Source organism: Nicotiana tabacum, chromosome 4, assembly GCF_000715075.1.
Source record: "Nicotiana tabacum cultivar K326 chromosome 4, ASM71507v2, whole genome shotgun sequence".
NCBI classification, from domain to species: domain Eukaryota; kingdom Viridiplantae; phylum Streptophyta; class Magnoliopsida; order Solanales; family Solanaceae; genus Nicotiana; species Nicotiana tabacum.
Window position 1 is genome coordinate 117,716,523 of NC_134083.1, and position 18,989 is coordinate 117,735,511.

Here is an 18,989-nt window from a genome sequence, read left to right on the forward strand (position 1 = left end):
TTCGGAGTGCATCGAGGCCCTAAGAGAACTAAAGGCATACTTGTCCTCGCCCCCGCTACTCGCCAAAGCAGAACCCGGCGAGCGTCTCTTAATCTACTTGGCCGTATTAGACGTCGTAGTAAGTGTAGTGCTGGTCCGTGAGAACAAAGGTACGCAATCTCTAATCTATTATATTAGCAAAACCCTGGTCGATATCGAAGCGAGATACCCCCACCTCGAAAAGCTAGCCCTGGCATTGGTCATAGCTTTACGAAAGCTTAGACCCTATTTTCAATGTCACCCCATCTCGGTGGTCACGACCTTCCCCCTAAGAAGCATCCTGCATAAACCCGAGCTATCGGGGAGATTGGCCAGGTGGACCATAGAATTAAGCGAGCACGATATAACATATCAGCCGTGAACAGCGATAAAGTCGCAAGTACTCGCCGACTTCGCCGCCGATTTTAGTGCCAAAATAATGCCTGAGGTCGAGCAGCAAGCTTCTCATACCTCTCCCAAGTTACCCGACCTATGGGTCCTATACACCGACGGCGCTTCCAACGCGTCAGGATCTGGACTGGGACTCATACTCGAGGTCCCAATAGGCGAAGTCATCCGCCACTCCATACGGTGCCTTAATATGACTAACAATGAGGCCGAGTACGAGGCCGTAATTGCAGGACTAAGACTAGCTCTCAAGTGTGGAGCACGACGAGTCATCCTCCAATGTGACTCACAACTTGTTGTCAACCAAGTCACAGGGACTTTCCAAATCAAAGAACAGAGGCTACAAAAATACCAGGCAGAAATTCATAAACTACTGCCGAAGTTCGACGAATGTCAACTCGACCAGATACCTCGAGCACAAAACATTGAGGCAGATGGCCTCGCCAAATTAGCAGCAGCCACCAAGAATATAAGCGGAAAGGAAAACGTGGTTACCCTCCTCCATTCGTCAATAGACCAAATCGAGGTACACTCTGTAAACTTAACATGGGACTAGCATAACCATATTATAGCATATTTGCAGGAGGGAGTACTCCCATCAAACATAAAAGAAGCCAAGAAGCTTCGAATGCAGGCAGCCAGATACAACATCGTCAACCACGACTTGTACAAAAATCATTTGGTGGATCCTTGGCGAAATGCCTAGGGCCAAAAAAAAACCAGGCGCGTCCTCAAGAAAGTACTCGAAGGCCACTGTGGAGCCCACACTGGCAACCGAGCCCTCGTTAGATGCCTCATACGAGCAGGCTATTACTGGCCCACTATGAAAAAGAAGTCGCCGACTTCGTCAAGAAGTGCGAGCAGTGTCAGAAGTACACACCAATGATACACCAAGCGGGCGAGCACCTCCACTCAATCACATCGCCATGGCTGTTCATTAAATGGGGAATGGACATCGTTGGACCACTTCCAGCAGGACGAGGTAACGTACGATTCCTTTTGGTTTTAACTGACTACTTTTCTAAATGGGTAGAAGCAGGTGCATTCGCCCAAATACGCGAACAGGAAGTTATCGCATTTATATGGTGGAACATCATATGCCGCTTCGGCATCCCCAAAGAAATCAATTGTGACAACGGACCCCAGTTCACCGGGAAAAAGACCGCCGAATTCTTTGAGAATTGGCACATCAAGCGAATACTCTCCACGCCATATCATCCTGCAGGCAACGGTCAAGCCGAATCCTCCAACAAAACAATATTGAACATTATGAAGAAGAAGCTCGAGGACGCCAAGGGACTGTGGCCGGAACTACTACCAGAAGTGCTATGGGCATACCGCACCACGCCAAAAACAAAGCACAAGAGAAATTCCATACTCACTAATCTATGGGACTGACACAGTGATACCAGTCGAAGTCGGAGAACCAAGTTTGCGATACTCCAATGAGAGCGGACCAAGCAACGACGAGAATAGAAAGCAAGACCTTGACAAAGCAGACGAGCGAATAGACATGGCTTACATAAGAATGATAGATCAGAAATAGCAAGCAGGACGGTACTACAACAAAAAGGCCAAAGTAAGACCACTCAAGGTCGGGGACTATGTACTCAAGGCCAAAACACAAGCGAGCAAAGACCCAAGAGAAGGTAAACTAGGAACCAATTGGGACGGGCCATACAAAATCACGGCGGCAGCAAATAAAGGATCATTCCAACTAGAAACAATGGAGGAAAAGCTATTGCCAAACAACTGGAACGTCACCCACCTCAAATACTTCAACTTCTGAAAATGGACGTCCTATAAGTCGTACTCTTTTTCCCTCACCCGGGTTTTCTCCCCATTGGGTTTTATCAGGGAGGTTTTTAATGAGGAGACAAAGAGGGCGTCTTAAAGTTTAAGTGTTGAATTCATCGCCCCGCCTATCGACTACTTCTCCAGGCCGAGCGATGAAGGGACTAGATAGACTGGAACTTCTCAAATGTATGTATGGAACAAAGAGAAACATGTAATATTCTCCAATGAATGAATAAACAAAGCAATATGCAGCATTCTTGCACAACTCCACCAAAGTTGCACATCACACCAACGCAGAGATTATGCATTCGACATTGCTCGAATTATTTTACATTCGACCTCGCTCGAATTAACTTACATTCGACACCGCTCGAATTATTTTACATTCGACCTCGCTCGAATTATTTTACATTCGACCTCGCTCGAATTACTTTACATTCGACCTCGCTCAAATCAATCAAACCTCAACCTCATTCGAGCTAACTTATATTTGACCTCAATTCGGTCCATATTCGACTCCGCCCAAATCAACCTTACATGCAAACGGCCGAAAAGTCAGGGACTTTCTCACAAAAGAAAACGCCAACAAGAGAGGGAAAAGGGAAAGAGAAAATCTGAAAATACATGGCAAAAAGACAATTGTTCCATTTCAACTGTTCAGCTCCAATACATTTTACAAAGGGCCTGAGAGACGCCCCCACAAAAATAGCAAAACAAAAAAAAACTAAGTACAAAGGCTTCACGCCGCATCATCCCCATCAGCATCATCGGCATACTCATCATCATACCAAGGGTCGGAGGCAAGCCCATCCAAGGCGTCTTCATCATCATCCCCGACGGGCATACCATGGTTGTAACCATAACCCTCATGAGCTGCGCGTGTCTTGACACGAACGTCTTCAAGCTCCGCCTCGGAAACCTTCCCGGCAGCCTTCAAAGACTTATACACGTCAAGTTGGGACTCAGTGTGAACCCACATCTCGTACAACTCCCGTGACATACTAGAATCAACAGAAGTACGAGAAGTAGACGGTTGGGCCTGTTGTTGCTCCTTCTCAACCTTTAAGGTGACGACCTGATCATTCAGCCCAAATAGCTCTGCCTCCAAACCCTTGATCCACTCCTCCAACCTTGCCACCTTGAGCGCCGAAGTCTCCGCCTTGCTAGCTCGCTCAGACCTACAAACACATAGGGTACCCTCTAAGGCTGCTGCCTTCGCCACGGCGGCCATCCTGGTTCTCTCGACCAGGTTCAGCTCTTCGACCCTAGCGCTTAACTTTGGCCTCAAGTCGACGACCCTGGCCTCACTTTGTTCAAGCTCGACCTTTAAGGACGCCACCTACACCTGGAGATCTGCATTCTCAGCCATCATCCCTTTGCTCACTTCGAGCTCATCCTCCTTAGACCTCAGCATCCCTTCCAACACGCTGCATTGGCCGATGGCCCTCATAATCTCCTCATCTTTCTCCTTTAGCTCCTTATCCTTCTGCTTGATCTCATCGCGTAATGCTTGGAACTGGCCATCCTCACCAACAATTTTTACCATCATTCGGTGTTTAGATCGATACTCTCTATACTTAGATTCCATCCTCTTTTAGAGAGTCGTCCTCTGCTCCTCTCATCGGTCACGCTCAATCTCCAAGATGAGAGTCTGACACGCAAAGGAAAGCAAGTCAGCAAGAGTAAACAGCACATATGAAATGGATAAACTTTGGAGGAAAGAAGTGAAAACATACTCGCAAGGCCATGCCCGATATGACCAAAGACAGATCCGCATCCCTTAGCATCTGCAACGTCCTATTTTCAGCTTCCGCACACAAAGGAACAAAGGACGGTGCCGCCTGTACCGAGTCGACCAAGAGGTTATAGCTCACGGGAATGACTATGTGCCGATTAGGACCCTCCGTTCATATCTCCACGCGAGTAGACCTCTCCTCGAAGGCCCGTACCTTCTCAGGGTCGATGTCTGAGCCAGAGTCATCGTCCTCCACAGGAATGACTCTATCTCTCCCGACCGTTGATGATGAACCAACTTCAATAGTCCATGTAGGCTCTCCTCTGCCACGGACCCCCTTAACCTCGGATGTCCTCTTCTCCATGACAGCACCCGCCGCAGGAACAACCTCGATATTTGGTGAAGCCACCGATTTTGTTTCCAAAGCGATGAGCCTTTGCGGATCAACGTCAGCAACAATGGCCTTCTCAGTCTCCACCCTTCGTTTCTTCCTCGATGACGCCTCCTCCTCGCCGTGAGACGATTCGTCGACTAGGTGCAAGATAGGCTGAGAAGAGATCTCATCTAGCACAGCAACAGTTCGAGGGGCGGAGTCCCTCAATGGCAGAGCTTGAGTCTGACCTCCTCGTGCAGACTCAGCAAGAGCGAATTGCATCCCGACCGAGGCAACCGCCTGGTGAAATGCAAGCACCGGAGCCTTCGCCTTCTTGGAAGTTCGCCAACCTAGCACTAAAAGAAAATCACATCAAAGGACAATAGTGAACGGCAATAAGTCGAAAGGTAAAAATAACACTTATTGGACGAGGGCTTGGGTCCAAAGAGCCTATGGAAGGACGCCCAGATGCGGATTCCCACGGCGTGGGGTAACACGCGAGCTACCCAATCTTTAATATCAAAGACGAGAGAAGGTGGACGCTTCTCAGCTGAAAACAAAAAGTCGTGAGCAGGTCAAGAACAAAAAAAAAAAGAAAAAAAAAGAGAAGAAATAATGAGCAACATATGGCAAGCGACCATAGACCCTTACGATTATAGTTCCATTGCTCGAGGAACCCGGTCGGATCCGCCACTAGGTGCTCGGTCCTGATGAAGAAGTATTTATGCTAGAACTACCGGTTTGCCTTATCATCCATCCCGGCCACCAATCCTTTGGTCCCACGATGCCGTAGATGTATCAATGTTCCTCTATAAAAAATTGGGCGAGAAGAGATATAGCAGATGGCGGATAGTGACCTCGCAGCCGGCCAACTCTGCCTACTTCGCCAGCATTAGAAAAACCTTATATAAATAGGGGGAGAGCTGCGCCGGGCAGACGTTGTAAAAATAGCAGAACTCCTCCGCTAATAGGGGGAGAGAAAGAGAAAAACCGACTAGGAACGGATAGACGTAAAAAGCGCAATATCCGGGTCAGTGAACATGTACTATGTTGCCCCCCGCCGGAACAATTTTAACGTGAGAAGGAATACCAAATTTGGATTGGAGGGCGGCTATTTGACTCGGTCCCGTTTTAGAGAGTACCTGAGCGGGGGCAGGTTCTTTTGGAAAGTCATTTCTGACCAAAGGGTTCTGATCACGCCCAATTATGCCTTGCAAAAAGGACTACGCGGTCGCTGCAAATATAACCCGGTTCAAGTCCGGAGTCGAATCCCACAGGGAACTAACCTATTCACTACAACCTTAAATTATGCTAATGATAAGCTCATACAACTTCCGAATGCAAGAGTTTTATGAATAATCAGTGGAATTTATTCAGCCAAGGAAAAATGACACTAAAATTAGCAATAATCAAGACTAAAATTGAATTCAAGGGTAAAAGGATCTAGGGCTATTGATTTCCCTAATTGACGGATTAATTCTCAACTCTTTAGCTATAATCTCGCTGTAATACTCTATGAGGTTTATGAGTTCCGGGCTACCGTAATTACCTTTCGATCAATTACGATAATTGACTAGAAGTATTCTCTCGAACTACTCTAGTTAACAATTTATGCAACTCAGAATTATCCCACCAAAGCTTCGTTATTTCTAACCCCACTTTTAAATTTAAGTAATTAATCTCTTAACTTTCCCAAAAGTGGTGTTGTTCAATAACAATCTAACCAAGTGTTCTTTCTCAAGCAACACAAGGTGAATAGACACGATTAATCAAGGGCCCTTTCAATTAACCACAATACAATACGTAATTGAACAATCATAGAACAAACACGGCTCAATTATAACAAAATAGAGTCAAGACTTCATCCAACAATTGGTTCCAACAACCCTAGACAATAGGTTTAGCTACTCATACTAATGGAAAACAAATCACTAAAATAATTCATAATCAACAAATAGAAGTATGAAGAAGATGATGAAAACTCTTAGGAATTTATCCATCTTCTCTCCCTCGTTCTTGCCTCTAAAATCTTCTAAAAACAGCTATCTCTCACTTCTAGGTGAGTTTAGGTTTCATATAGGTTTAGGTTAGTCGCCTAGGAAATTACATAATTAACCCTGCATGTTTGGCTTTCGTCCGCCTGTCCGCGGGCGCGGATTCGACCGCGGATCCGGCCGCGAATTTGGACTGCCTCACTGCCTTGAGTTCGCGGACCAGTTCGCGGCCCACTCCACGGCCGCGCACTTGGAGGGGTCATTTCGCTTGCTTTTCTTGCTCCTTTTCGACCGGGCTAACCTTCGATTGCCCTTTCACATTCCATGTTGACTCCAAAACACTCGTTAGCTCCCTCCTAGCTCGGAGTAGCTCCTGCAAAGCATCAAATTCTTAATTAGAGCATTTTGTTATCTTTTAGCATTCAAATATCAATAAAGTGCGGCTAAATTAGAGTGTAAGTAGTGTCTAAATTGCATGAATATAGCCTACTATCAACACCCCACACTTAAACCATTGCTCGTCCCCGAGCAATCAAACCACACTCTAAGAGGCCTAACTTCACTGAGCGACTTCCCTACTCGTCACACCAAGAATATTTCACATAAATTGAGTACATTAGTGCAACATCTACACCTCAAGAGTTGACTCCCTCTAGCCACGCAATGTTCCTAACCGGCTTACTTACTCTATATCAAAGGTCCAGACTTACCTCTCCTTCATGAATCAAGTGTCTGCTCACAACAAAAGAGACTCATTTCATAATAAGTAAAATTCACACACACTGAGGAACTTTAAAAGGAACAGAATTCACTTACCCTTAGAAATGACATTCTTGTGCCACAAAAAATGCACTATAGGCTTGCCCGTAGTGTACGACTCTACTAATTGAGCTCACTCAGTCTAGGATCAAGTAGGACTATATTTGGATGTAATGTAGGTTGTAGGTTGGGTAGGATATATTTGGATATATAATAGTGACTACACCTCCCTAAGCACTTTAATACATTTATTTTACAATCAAGTCCACACCTAAGTTAAACCAATATTTTCATTTTTAACACCACATATACCACCCCACACTTCTTCTTTGAGCATATTCACCTTAAAAGCTACAAAATATTTATTACCAATCAACATGATACACTATTAAAAATGTTCTTCTCTTTTCTTCTTTTTTTTTTCTTTTTTTCACAAGTGGCCTTTTCCAACAAGATATACATTTCTCCTTATTTTCTAGTTCCACTCAAAAGCTCCATCAACTATCCCACACTTTATCCTTTGTAAATTCATAGTATTTCCAGTGCTTACGAGAGGTAAAGGATTCAAAAAGATGGTCAATTCAAACAAGGGATAGGGCTTGTAATGTGATTGCCAAGGAAACAAGATTACAAGTTCAACGGGGTTAACTATGGTACATAGCAAATAGGTGGGTGGAGTATGTATATATATGGTTCAACAAAGAAATGCCTATATCATTTTCCAGACTAAACAAGACTACTATTTCGCTGCAGACACACAGGGCAAGTTCTAGGCGTTAAATGTCGTGCACAGAATATAACAAGCCTCCCACAACCATGGCACATGACTCATTCCAGATTAGATCATCAAACACTCAGATCAGGGTACTTCAGCCAAATTAAGAGCATACATTTTAAGACCTTCTTACAAGAGTCAACAAATGAGCCTAAGCGTCACACTAAAGTAACCGCTATATTCAAGGCATTACGAACTCAAACAAGGCTTCCTATTTTAATTTTGCCCATAGCCCATAAGTTCCTAACTAAAAAATAAAAAGCTAACTACACCCGGTTCAAACAAAACCCTTGGAAAAGAACCGTGGTTTGAAGAAAAACCAAGGGGAAATTGATACACTACTACAAAAGAAAATCTTTTTTTTTCTTTCGACTTTAGTCCCTCAAGAAATACGTCGAATGATATCCATCGTTGGGCCAAGTCGAAATTGATTTATACAAATAAACTACGAAACTATCTATATACAACAAAGTACCCCCCTACCCCCACACTTAAAAAGATGGCATGTCCCCATGTCATACAAAGTAAAGTAATGTGAGGTAAGGGAACTTCCCTGGTGGATCAATCTTGATCGGAGACAGTGCCAGGGTCGAGATGACATGCTCTCCCCAGCGCACGCAGCCAGCCCATGATTTTCTTTTCTGACTTCGCATTTTGGGTTGCCAAAGCATCAACTCTGGTCCCCAATTCCGTGACGGAAGTGCGCAGTCCTGCCATGTCTTGTTCTAGGGCTGTCATTCGCGTACTCCGTCTGCCCTGGGATGGTCCTTCAGCCACTGCAGCTTATTCATGTGGGGGTGAGGTAGGTTCAACCTTTTTCTGCCCTTCGTCGCCCTCTTCCGACGCATTAGAATCGTCACTATGAGTTGCCCCTGGTGACACCGGGTCTTTCCCGATGGTCACTTTGTCTGCCCGAAAACTTTGCTTCTTTCTTTACCATGCCATCCGCATTTGGGTTCTCAGGCACCTTGCTGCCCGGCATAATCTAGTGATCAGAGAGGGGGAAAAGAACCCATACCTCTTCTGTGTTGAACGGACGAACATCTCAGACTGAAGAACCTTGGCCACATTGAAGTCGTAGCCATTCACGAAGCACCATATCAAGGCAGCTCTCGGACCATTTACCTCTGTGGTGTTGTGGGACGGCAGTAAGCGACTGTTGATGATGTACAACCAGCATTTTCCTTCAAAAGTGAGTGAGGAAGAGTGTAGCTTTGATCCCGGCACAACCCACACTACCTTTTTGTATGGTGCACAGATATTTCTAAAAAACCTGTTCCATGTGATGGGTTCTCTCCTGTAAGTATCATAGAAATCCTCCTCCCCATTGAATTCAGGCAATCGATACACTCTACCTGATGGCTTCTAACGAGGCATCCACCCTCGTGTGTCGCACAGTGCATATTCTATCCTCATGTTCAGGGCAGTTGGCATAGAACTCCCGAACAAGCATCAAGTTACCCTCCTCCGACTCTTCGAAAACGTTGTCCAATCTGCGCCTGATCAACTCCCGATATATATTAGGGCATTCATCCTGGAGGGACGCCCTGCCAATACCCCTTTCCGGTACAGGTTTTTAGTGGCCTTCAAACTGAAACGGTCTTGGGCAGCTCTGGAGACAAACCTGGTGCGATCAAATTGAGCTGCACTGGTTGGTGCCCGACCCCGAGATGAGCCTCCATGACCACTTGAGGAGGCCCCGGTAGCGCGTCTCTTCCTTGAAGGTTGCATGTTACCTACACAATAAATACTACTATCAGTGGAGAGAGGAATATGTGTCCCAATGGCGGTTACTCAGACTTCACTCGCACAATTGGTCACAATTTATCTTCAACACTCATTAAGGCAAATCAACAAACAGGTAGTGTGCATATGTACCCCCAAGTCACCCAAAGACCCAATCAGACTACCATTCCTCACAAACCCAACAATGGCTTCCTCCAAATCAATCAATTCAAATAGCCTCCATACACCACATATAAACCACAATCCAAATCCCAGACAAAAGTACCTATGATTTTACTACCCTATACAGAAAAGGAAAAAAAAAATACTAAGAAAGAGGAATAAAATCATGTACTTACTTGGAGATCTTGAGAAGAACGGAGGTTGGAGATCGGTTGAGTGGAGAAGAAAAGGAAGGAGAAGAGTCTTGTGTTAAAAGGAAAATATGGGGGAAGGGAGGAGTTTGGGTTCTTGAAGTTAGGAAGGGAAGAAGAGAAGTGGGGGGGGGGGAAGTGAGGGGTTTGGGTTCTTGAAGTTAGGAATGGAAGAAGAGAAGTGGGGGAAGTGAGGGTTTGGGTTAAGGAAAAGAAGGGGGTTGGGGATTAAAAATAAAAAACATACCTGGATACGCCCGCGCATCCGCGCCCCAATCCGCGGTCCAATCTGCGGTCGCGGATTCTGGGTAGAGGGGGTCCCAAAATCTGCACCCCAATCCGTGGTTCGATCCGCGGCCGCGGACGGGGGGCAGAACACAGGCTAAAATCCGCGGCCGCGGATCTCCGTTTCCAGCCAAGTTTTATGTTTGCCGCACTTTTTACCTATTCCTGGGTTAATTTCGACCCTCGAATCCTTCCGATGCGCATGATCTTTGGCCTGCACACTAGTAGGTCGGTCAAAGTCATTCAAAATCAGTTACAACAACCAAAGTAAGAAAAATAATGGGTTGCTCCCAAAAAGCGCCTAAGTTAACGTCGCGGCACGACGATTTACAACAAACCATGGGTTGCCTCCCAGGAAGCACCTGATTTAACATCGCGGCACGACCCAGGCTTTCATTATCACTCCTCATTTGCGTACTGGGGCTCTTCCAAAGTTATCACCACCCTATCCCCTTTCTCTTCGACCATTCCAAGGTAATGTTTCAACCTTTGCCCATTTACCATGAACTTGTTTGTCCCATCTTCGGATTCAATCTCCACAGCTCCACTTGAGAACACTTGCACCACTCCGAAGGTACCTGACCATCGGGACTTCAACTTACCCGGAAATAACCTCAATCTCGAGTTGTATAACAACACTAGATCTCCGGGCTTGAAGTTCCGATCTAAGATGTGCTTATCATGGATCATTTTCATCTTTTCTTTGTATAATCTAGCATTTTCAAATGCATGGAACCTGAATTCCTCGAGCTCATGTAACTCAATGACTCTGCTGGTGCCTGCGGTCTCTATATCCAGATTCAGCTGCCGCAGTGCCCAAAGTGCTTTATGTTCGAGCTCTACCGGAAGGTGGCATGCCTTTCCAAACACCAACTTGTACAGTGAAATACCAATTGGAGTTTTGAATGCTGTGCGGTATGCCTATAATGCATCATCCAACTTCTTCGCCCAATCGGTCCTTGTTGCATTCATTGTCTTTGTCAGGACACTTTTAATTTCTCTATTGGACACTTCAACTTGCCCGATCGTCTGTGGGTGGTATAATGTGGCTACTCTGTGGCGAACTCCATACTTTTCCAACAGACGTGCGAACGTTTTATTGCAAAAATGGGTTCCACCATCACTGATTATAGCTCTCGGGGTGCCAAAATGTGTGAAGATGTTTTTCTTTAGGAAACTTGTTACCCCTTTTACATCATTGGTTGGGAGAGCCACCGCTTCGACCCACTTAGAGACATAGTCAACCGCTACCAATATATATTTGTTACCATACGAACTGACGAACGGCCCCATAAAGTCGATCCCCCACATGTCAAAAACCTCCACCTCTTGAATTGTGGTCATCGGCATCTCGTGACGGCGAGATATGTTGCATGTCCTTTGGCATTCATCGCAACTTTTGACCCAAGCATGGGCATCCTTGAACAGAGTAGGCCAATACAATCCCGATTCCAACACTTTTGCTGCTGTCCGGATTCCTCCAAAGTGTCCACCATATGGTGAAGAATGGCAAGCCTGCAAAACAGAAGGTTGATCTTTCTCAGGGATAAACCTCCGGATCATGTTATCTACACATATTTTAAACAATAGAGGTTCGTCCCAATAAAAGGCTCGACAGTCGCGGAAGAACTTTTTTTTTTGAATTGAGGAGAGTTTATAAGGTACAATACCGCTTGCTAAATAGTTAGCAATATCAGCATACCATGGCGTCTCCTCCATTGTCACAGCAAGTAACTGTTCATACGGGAATGTCTCTATTATGTCTTCAACCTCCATTCTCTTTTCAGCTCCTTCCAATCTTGAGAGGTAGTCTGCCACTTGATTGTTCGTCCCCTTTCTGTCACGAATTTCCAGATCGAATTCTTGTAGCAAAAGAACCCAGCGAATCAAGCATGGCTTTGACTCTTTCTTTGCTATCAAGTACCTAATTGCTGCATGGTCAGTATAAATAATAACTTTTGAACCAATTAAGTACGACCTGAATTTGTCGAAGGCAAACACTACAGCCAGCATTTCCTTTTCCGTTACAGTGTAATTGAGTTGTGCACCGCTAAGCGTCCTACTTGTATAGTAAATCGGGTGCATCATCTTGTCTTTTCGTTGTCCCAAGACTGCTCCTATAGCATAATCACTGGCGTCGCACATGAGCTCGAATGGTTGCTCCCAGTTGGGTGCAACAATGATGGGTGCAGTTATCAGTCTCTTCTTCAGCTCCTCAAATGCCAACCTACAATCATTAGAAAACACAAAGGGTTGATCCTTTTCAAGAAGTTTACATAAAGGGTTAGCAATCTTGGAAAAATCTTTTATGAATCGCCTGTAGAACCCGGCGTGCCCAAGGAAACTTCTCACTGCCTTGACCGAAGTGGCGGTGGCAATTTCTCAGTCACATCAACTTTAGCATGGTCGACCTCAATTCCCTTACTGGACACTCGATGCCCCAAAACTATTCCTTCTTGTACCATAAAATGGCACTTTTCCCAATTCAGCACCAAATTTATCTCCACACATCTTTTGAGCACTCTTCTTAAATTGTGAAGACAATCTTCAAATGAATCCCCCACCACGGAGAAATCATCCATAAACACCTCCATAATATCCTCCACCATGTCAGTGAAAATGGCTAACATGCACCGTTGGAATATAGCCGGTGCATTGCAAAGTCCAAAGGGCATTCTCCGAAAGGCAAAGATGCCATATAGACAAGTGAAGGATGTTTTCTCTCTATCTTCCAAGGCTATTGAGATCTGGTTATACCCCGAGTATCCGTCCAAGAAACAGAAGTGGGACCGCCCAGCTAACTTGTCCAACATTTGGTTAATGAAAGGCAATGGGAAATGGTCCTTTCGAGTGGCTATGTTCAGTTTCTGATAGTCCATGCAAATCCGCCACCCCGTGACTGTACGAGTCGAGAACAACTCGTTATTTTCATTTTGTAAGACCGTTATTCCTCCCTTTTTCGGCACACATTGGACAGGACTGACCCAGTTGCTGTTAGAGATGGGGAAGATGATACCCACATCTAGCCACTTGATCACTTCCTTCTTTACTACTTCCTTCATATTTGGGTTCAGACGTCATTGATGTTCCCTGGAAGGTTTGTGCCCCTCTTCCAGAAGAATCTTGTGCATGTAAAAGGCTGGGCTGATACCCTTTATGTCTGCCATGGTCCAACCAATGGCAGTCTTACATTCTTGCAACACCTTCAATAGTTGCTCTACCTGCACAGATAGCAAACCAGATGATATAATAACAGGCAAAGTAGAATTAGGCCCCAAGAAAGCGTACCTGAGGTGGGCTGGAAGCGGTTTCAAGTCCAGCTGTGGTGGCTCCTCTATTGATGGTTTTGCAGGCGGTGTTGCTCTCTCTTCTAAGCGTAGGGGCTCGAACTGAGGTTCCCTTTTCCAGAATCCTTGACCTTCGAGAGCCATGACCCACTCTGCCAACCCTTCACCGTCCATCTCTTCCAAATTGATCAAGCAGGCTTCTAGTAGATCCTTGACATTAAGGGTCTCATCCTCTTCTTGCAGTATCACATCTACGGCCTCCACTAGTGAGCAGTTTGCAAATTCACTGGGTCTCCTCATGGATTGTTGAACGTTGAATATTATTTCTTCATTGTTCAACCTCATTTTCAACTCTTCAGTCTCACAATCAATTAATGCTCTCCTAGTGGATAAGAATGGCCTTCCCAGAATGATGGGTATCTCTTCATCCACCTGACAATCAAGAATAACAAAGTCTGCAGGAAATACAAAATTTCCCACTTGCACAAGCACATCATCAAGAATTCCTGTCAGTCTTTTGACTGTGCGATCAGCCAGTTGCAGCAACATTGAGGTCGGTCTAGCTCTGCCAATGCCCAGTTTTGTATAGATTGCCAAGGACTTCAAGTTTATGCTGGCTCCCAAGTCACACAATGCTTTAGCAAAAGCATAACTCCCAATAGTGCATGGGATAGTGAAGCTACCTGGATCAGACACCTTTTGGGCCATAGGTCTTGTCATTACCATGCTGCAGGTCTGTGTTAGAGTTACAGTGGACAGGTCTTGGAAGTCAAATTTCCGCGACATCAGGTCCTTCATCATTTTTGCATACCCTGGCCTTTCCCTCAAAATATCCATAAGTGGAATATTCAATTGAATCTGTCGAAGCATTTCCATGAATTTCCTGTATTGATCATCTTTCTTTTGTTTTGCCAATCTTTGATGGAATGGTGCAGGAGTCAATTTATGTCCATTACTTGATGTCTTTTCTTTGTTGGAAGCTTCTGGCACAAAAGGTGCCACCTGTTCTGAGACTTGTTCACCGTCCTTCTCCTTACCCTTGTCAACCTGTACTTGTTCAATTATAACCTCGGTGAGCTCTGCTGACTCATCTGCCTCTAATGTAACTGGAGTAGTTGGCGTAATCTCTCTCCTAAATTGAGCAACTTCTTGCTCTCTGTCTAAATCTCTTCCATTCCTGAGACTCACTGCCATTAGCTGATTTGGGTTATGCTCCTTTGGGTTAATATTTGTATCTGCAGGACAATGTTCCTTGGGGCGATTGTTCAAGGCCATAGACAGCTGTCCTAGTTGAGTTTCAATGCCTTTGATTGCTGAATCATGTGCTGCTAACTTTTCTTGCATCTTACCATTTGTTCCAATGAGTTGTTGCAGCATACCCCTGATTTCTACCATATTGTTGTCCTGTTGTTGATGAGGTGGTTGGTAGGCCAACTGTTGCTGGTGCTGCTGATTATAGCCCTGTTGTCTTTGATAAGGCACACCTTGACCTTGTGGTCGTGCGCCTCCAGAATTGGGGTTGTGTTGTGGCAGGTTGGGTCTGTACTGCTGGTTTGGTGCTGGTCCCCATTGTTGCCCACCTTGCCTCTGACCTCCAAAATTATTGACATAATTCATGTCTTCTCTAAAGCCCTGATTGTCATTCTCTCCACTCCGCGAGCACACATATGACTGGTTTATGCAAGGAGTGCACAATACTCCATTCATTGTATCAACAATGTGCACTTGCTTCGTACCCATCTCATCAATTTTCTTTGTCAGTATGCTCATATGAGTCATGAGAGTGGATATGTTATCTGCATGTGAATTGTTTGGGTCAAGAGCAACAGAATGCACTATTGGTGTAAGTGTCGTACCTCTAGCCATCCAGCCTGAATTTTGAGCCATCTTGTCAAGAAGAATCTTGCACTCTGTGAATGTCTTGCTCAAAAATGCACCCCCAGCTGAAACATCTACATTGGACTTCAAACTATCTGCTAAACCCATGTAGAATCTCTGTCCCAGCATCTGATCTGGAATGCCATGGTGTGGACACTTCACTAGCATACCCTTGAACCTCTCCCAGGTTTCTTGCAATGACTCAGTTGGTTTCTTCCTGAATTGTAATATCTCATCAATCTGCCTTGCAGTCTTGTTGGGAGGATAAAACTTGTTTAAGAACTGTTTGACTAATTCTTCCCAAGTAGCAATGGAGTTTATTGGGAGTGAATTCAGCCAAGTTTATGCATTTCCAGTCACAGAGAATGGAAACAGTAATAGCTTGATGGCTTCAGGAGTCATATTCGGCTGTCTTTGGGTCATACATATTGATAGGAAATTCTTCAGATGTTGTTGTGGGTCTTCAATGTATGACTCGGAGAACAGTCCCTTATTTTGCAACAGATGCAACATGTTGTTGGTGATCTGGAATGTCTCCGCTTGTATCTAAGGTACAACAATGGCGGTGGCTAAGTTATCAGTAGTTGGTTGTTCCCAATCATATAGAGCAGCTTCTGGCACAAGAGGTGCCACCACTCCATTGTTTGGGTCAACCCGATTATTTCGATTGTTTTCGTTGACATCATCCACGTTGTCCATTTCAATTTCGAGTGTGTATTTTTGTTGTAACTGTTTGTTCTTCTTGTTGGCTCGATTTAATGCCCTGAATGCTTTCTCGGGGTCTGAGAGTCCTTCAAAAAGTTCACCAGTCCTCGAAGAGCTTCTAGGCATACACCTGAGTCACAAGAGAATTCAAACGTGAGAATTTCAATGGAAAAATTTAAACACCGTAAGAAATTGATCTAAACTAAGAATCCTAGAAATTCTTCTAAGTTGTAATAAATAACATCGTTAGATCCCCGGCAACGGCACCAAAATTTGATCACGCACAACTATGCCTTGTAAAAAAGACTACACGGTCGCTACAAATATAACCCGGTTCAAGTCTGGAGTCGAATCCCACAGGGAACTAACCTATTCACTACAACCTTAAATAATGCTAATGATAAGCTCAGACAACTTTTGGATGCAAGAGTTTTATGAATAATCAATGAAATTTATTCAGCCAAGGAAAAATGACACTAAAATTAGCAATAATCAAGACTAAAATTGAATTCAAGGGTAAAAGGATCTAGGGTTATTGATTTCCCCAATTGCCGGATTAATTCTCAACTCTTTAGCTATAATCTCGTCGTAATACTTTATGAGGTTTATGAGCTACGAGCTACCGTAATTACCTTTCGATCAATTACGATAATTGACTAGAAGCATTCCCTCGAACTACTCTAGTTAACAATTTATGCAACTCAGAATTATCCCACCAAAGCTTCGTTATTTCTAACCCCACTTTTAAATTTAAGTAATTAATCTCTTAACTTCCCCAAAAGTGGTGTTGTTCAACAACAATCTAACCAAGTGTTCTTTCTCAAGCAACACAAGGTGAATAGACACGATTAATCGAGGGCCCTTTCAATTAACCACAATACAATACGTAATTGAACAATCATAGAACAAACACGACTCAATTATAACAAAATAGAGTCAAGACTTCATCCAACAATTGGTTCCATCAACCCTAGATAATAGGTTTAGCTACTCATACTAATGAAAAACAAATCACTAAAATAATTCATAATCAACAAATAGAAGTATGAAGAAGAAGATGAAAACTCTTAGGAATTTATCCGTCTTCTCTCCCTCGTTCTTGCCTCTAAAATCTTCTAAAAACAACTATCTCTCACTTCTGGGCGAGTTTAGGTTTTATATAGGTTTAGGTTAGTCACCTAAGAAATTACATAATTAACCCTGCGTGTTTGGCTTTCGTCCGCCCGTCCGCGGCCGCGGATTTGGACTGCCTCACTGCCTTGAGTTTGCGGACCAGTTCGCGGCCTACTCCGCGGCCGCGCACCTGGAGGGGTCGTTTCGCTTGCTTTTCTCGCTCCTTTTTGACCAGGCTAACCTTCGATTGCCCTTTCACATTCCATGTTGACTCCAAAACACTCGTTAGCTCCCTCCTAGCTCGGAGTAGCTCCTGCAAAGCATCAAATTCTTAATTAGAGCATTTTGTTATCTTTTAGCATTCAAATATCAATAAAGTGCGGCTAAATTAGAGTGTAAGTAGTGTCTAAATTGCATGAATATAGCCTACTATCAGGTTCGTAGGAACTACCTCCTCCACGATGGGGAAGCTTTCGTCCTCCTCAACCATGGGTTCCTCACCACCGGGAGGAATGGCTACCAATAAAGGGGTGGCATCAGAGACTCTATCAGAAGTATGAGGAAAATTTGACATCTTTTCGTAATAAAATATGTACAATGAAGTCAAAGAAAGAAAGTATCGACCAGGAAAGAAATCGAGGACTGAAACTGAAGGAGCTGTAGGAAATCGAAAACTGAGATCGGAGAAGAGGCTTAAAGAAGAACAAAGTGCATACAGAGTAGGAGATGCTAAAAGTTTCGATAATGAAGCCCCTCTCCTCTATTTATAGGGTTGGGTGGCACCTGAATCGAGGCAAAGAGCCGTCAATGGCACCAAAATCAAAGCGACAGAAGCACAGGAAACGACACACTACATTAGGAAGACGCGTAATGATGACGCGCGTGGCCATTACACCATCCTATGTCAGTCACGCCAACCACGACCCTGCTGACGATCGCCACCAGTTTGACCTCGGGCGATTCGATTCAATCATCACGACCAAATTTCCTCTGACTGGTTGTAGATAGAATTCGCTCATCGAGGACGTCCAAGAGCACAACCTCAATAAGCGGAGGGACTAACTGTATTGGTCAAAATTTGGACTGAACTTAATGACTACAAATGGACGGGACATGGTCGAGGTCAAAGCCGATCACGGCTCAATGGCGAGGAGTCACCTAAAGAAGGATTAGCGCCGAGGTCGAGTAAAGAACGTATGGAAGCAACAATTAGAATACGTTTTAGAATAGAGAGAAGGAATATTCCATTAGATATTTCTTCAATCGTACTTTTTAGGGTTTCTTAGAAATATCCCTATAAATAGGAAGAAATAAAGAACAAACAAGGATTTCACTTTTCTGATATTGTAAAGGGTTGACTACAAAGAATACACAAAAGCTTGTCTTGTCTACTTATTCCATTGCTCAATATACATCTTTTATTCACAAGATCCAAGGATTTCTTGTCCACCTTCATTTTCTATTATCCCACGTTGTTGTCAAGAAGGAGAATCATCCAAGTCATCTAACATTTGGGTGATAAATTCCTCTTTATTACATTTATTGCCATTATCTACATTTATTGCATGCTTTCATTACTACATTCATTAACAATCATTGAGCATTTGTAGTTGGCATTCAATATTATTAGATTCGGTCCTACATCATCAATATCTCTAAACTTCAGATCTAGTAGTTATTATATTTAACTAGAATTCTTAAGAAAAGGTTTAATATTTTTTTGGTAAAACACTTTCCTCTTATACCCACAATATTAATTACTC

The 18,989-nt window shown here is 44.1% G+C and overlaps 1 non-coding gene across 1 annotated transcript; it reads left to right on the forward strand.

The window, feature by feature from the left end:
- The first annotated feature begins 15,547 nt into the window (after positions 1-15,547).
- LOC142180476 (small nucleolar RNA R71) lies at positions 15,548-15,654 on the forward strand. The gene has a single exon (XR_012709099.1). It is a non-coding gene; the product is annotated as a small nucleolar RNA R71 (small nucleolar RNA).
- Positions 15,655-18,989: the final 3,335 nt, after the last annotated feature.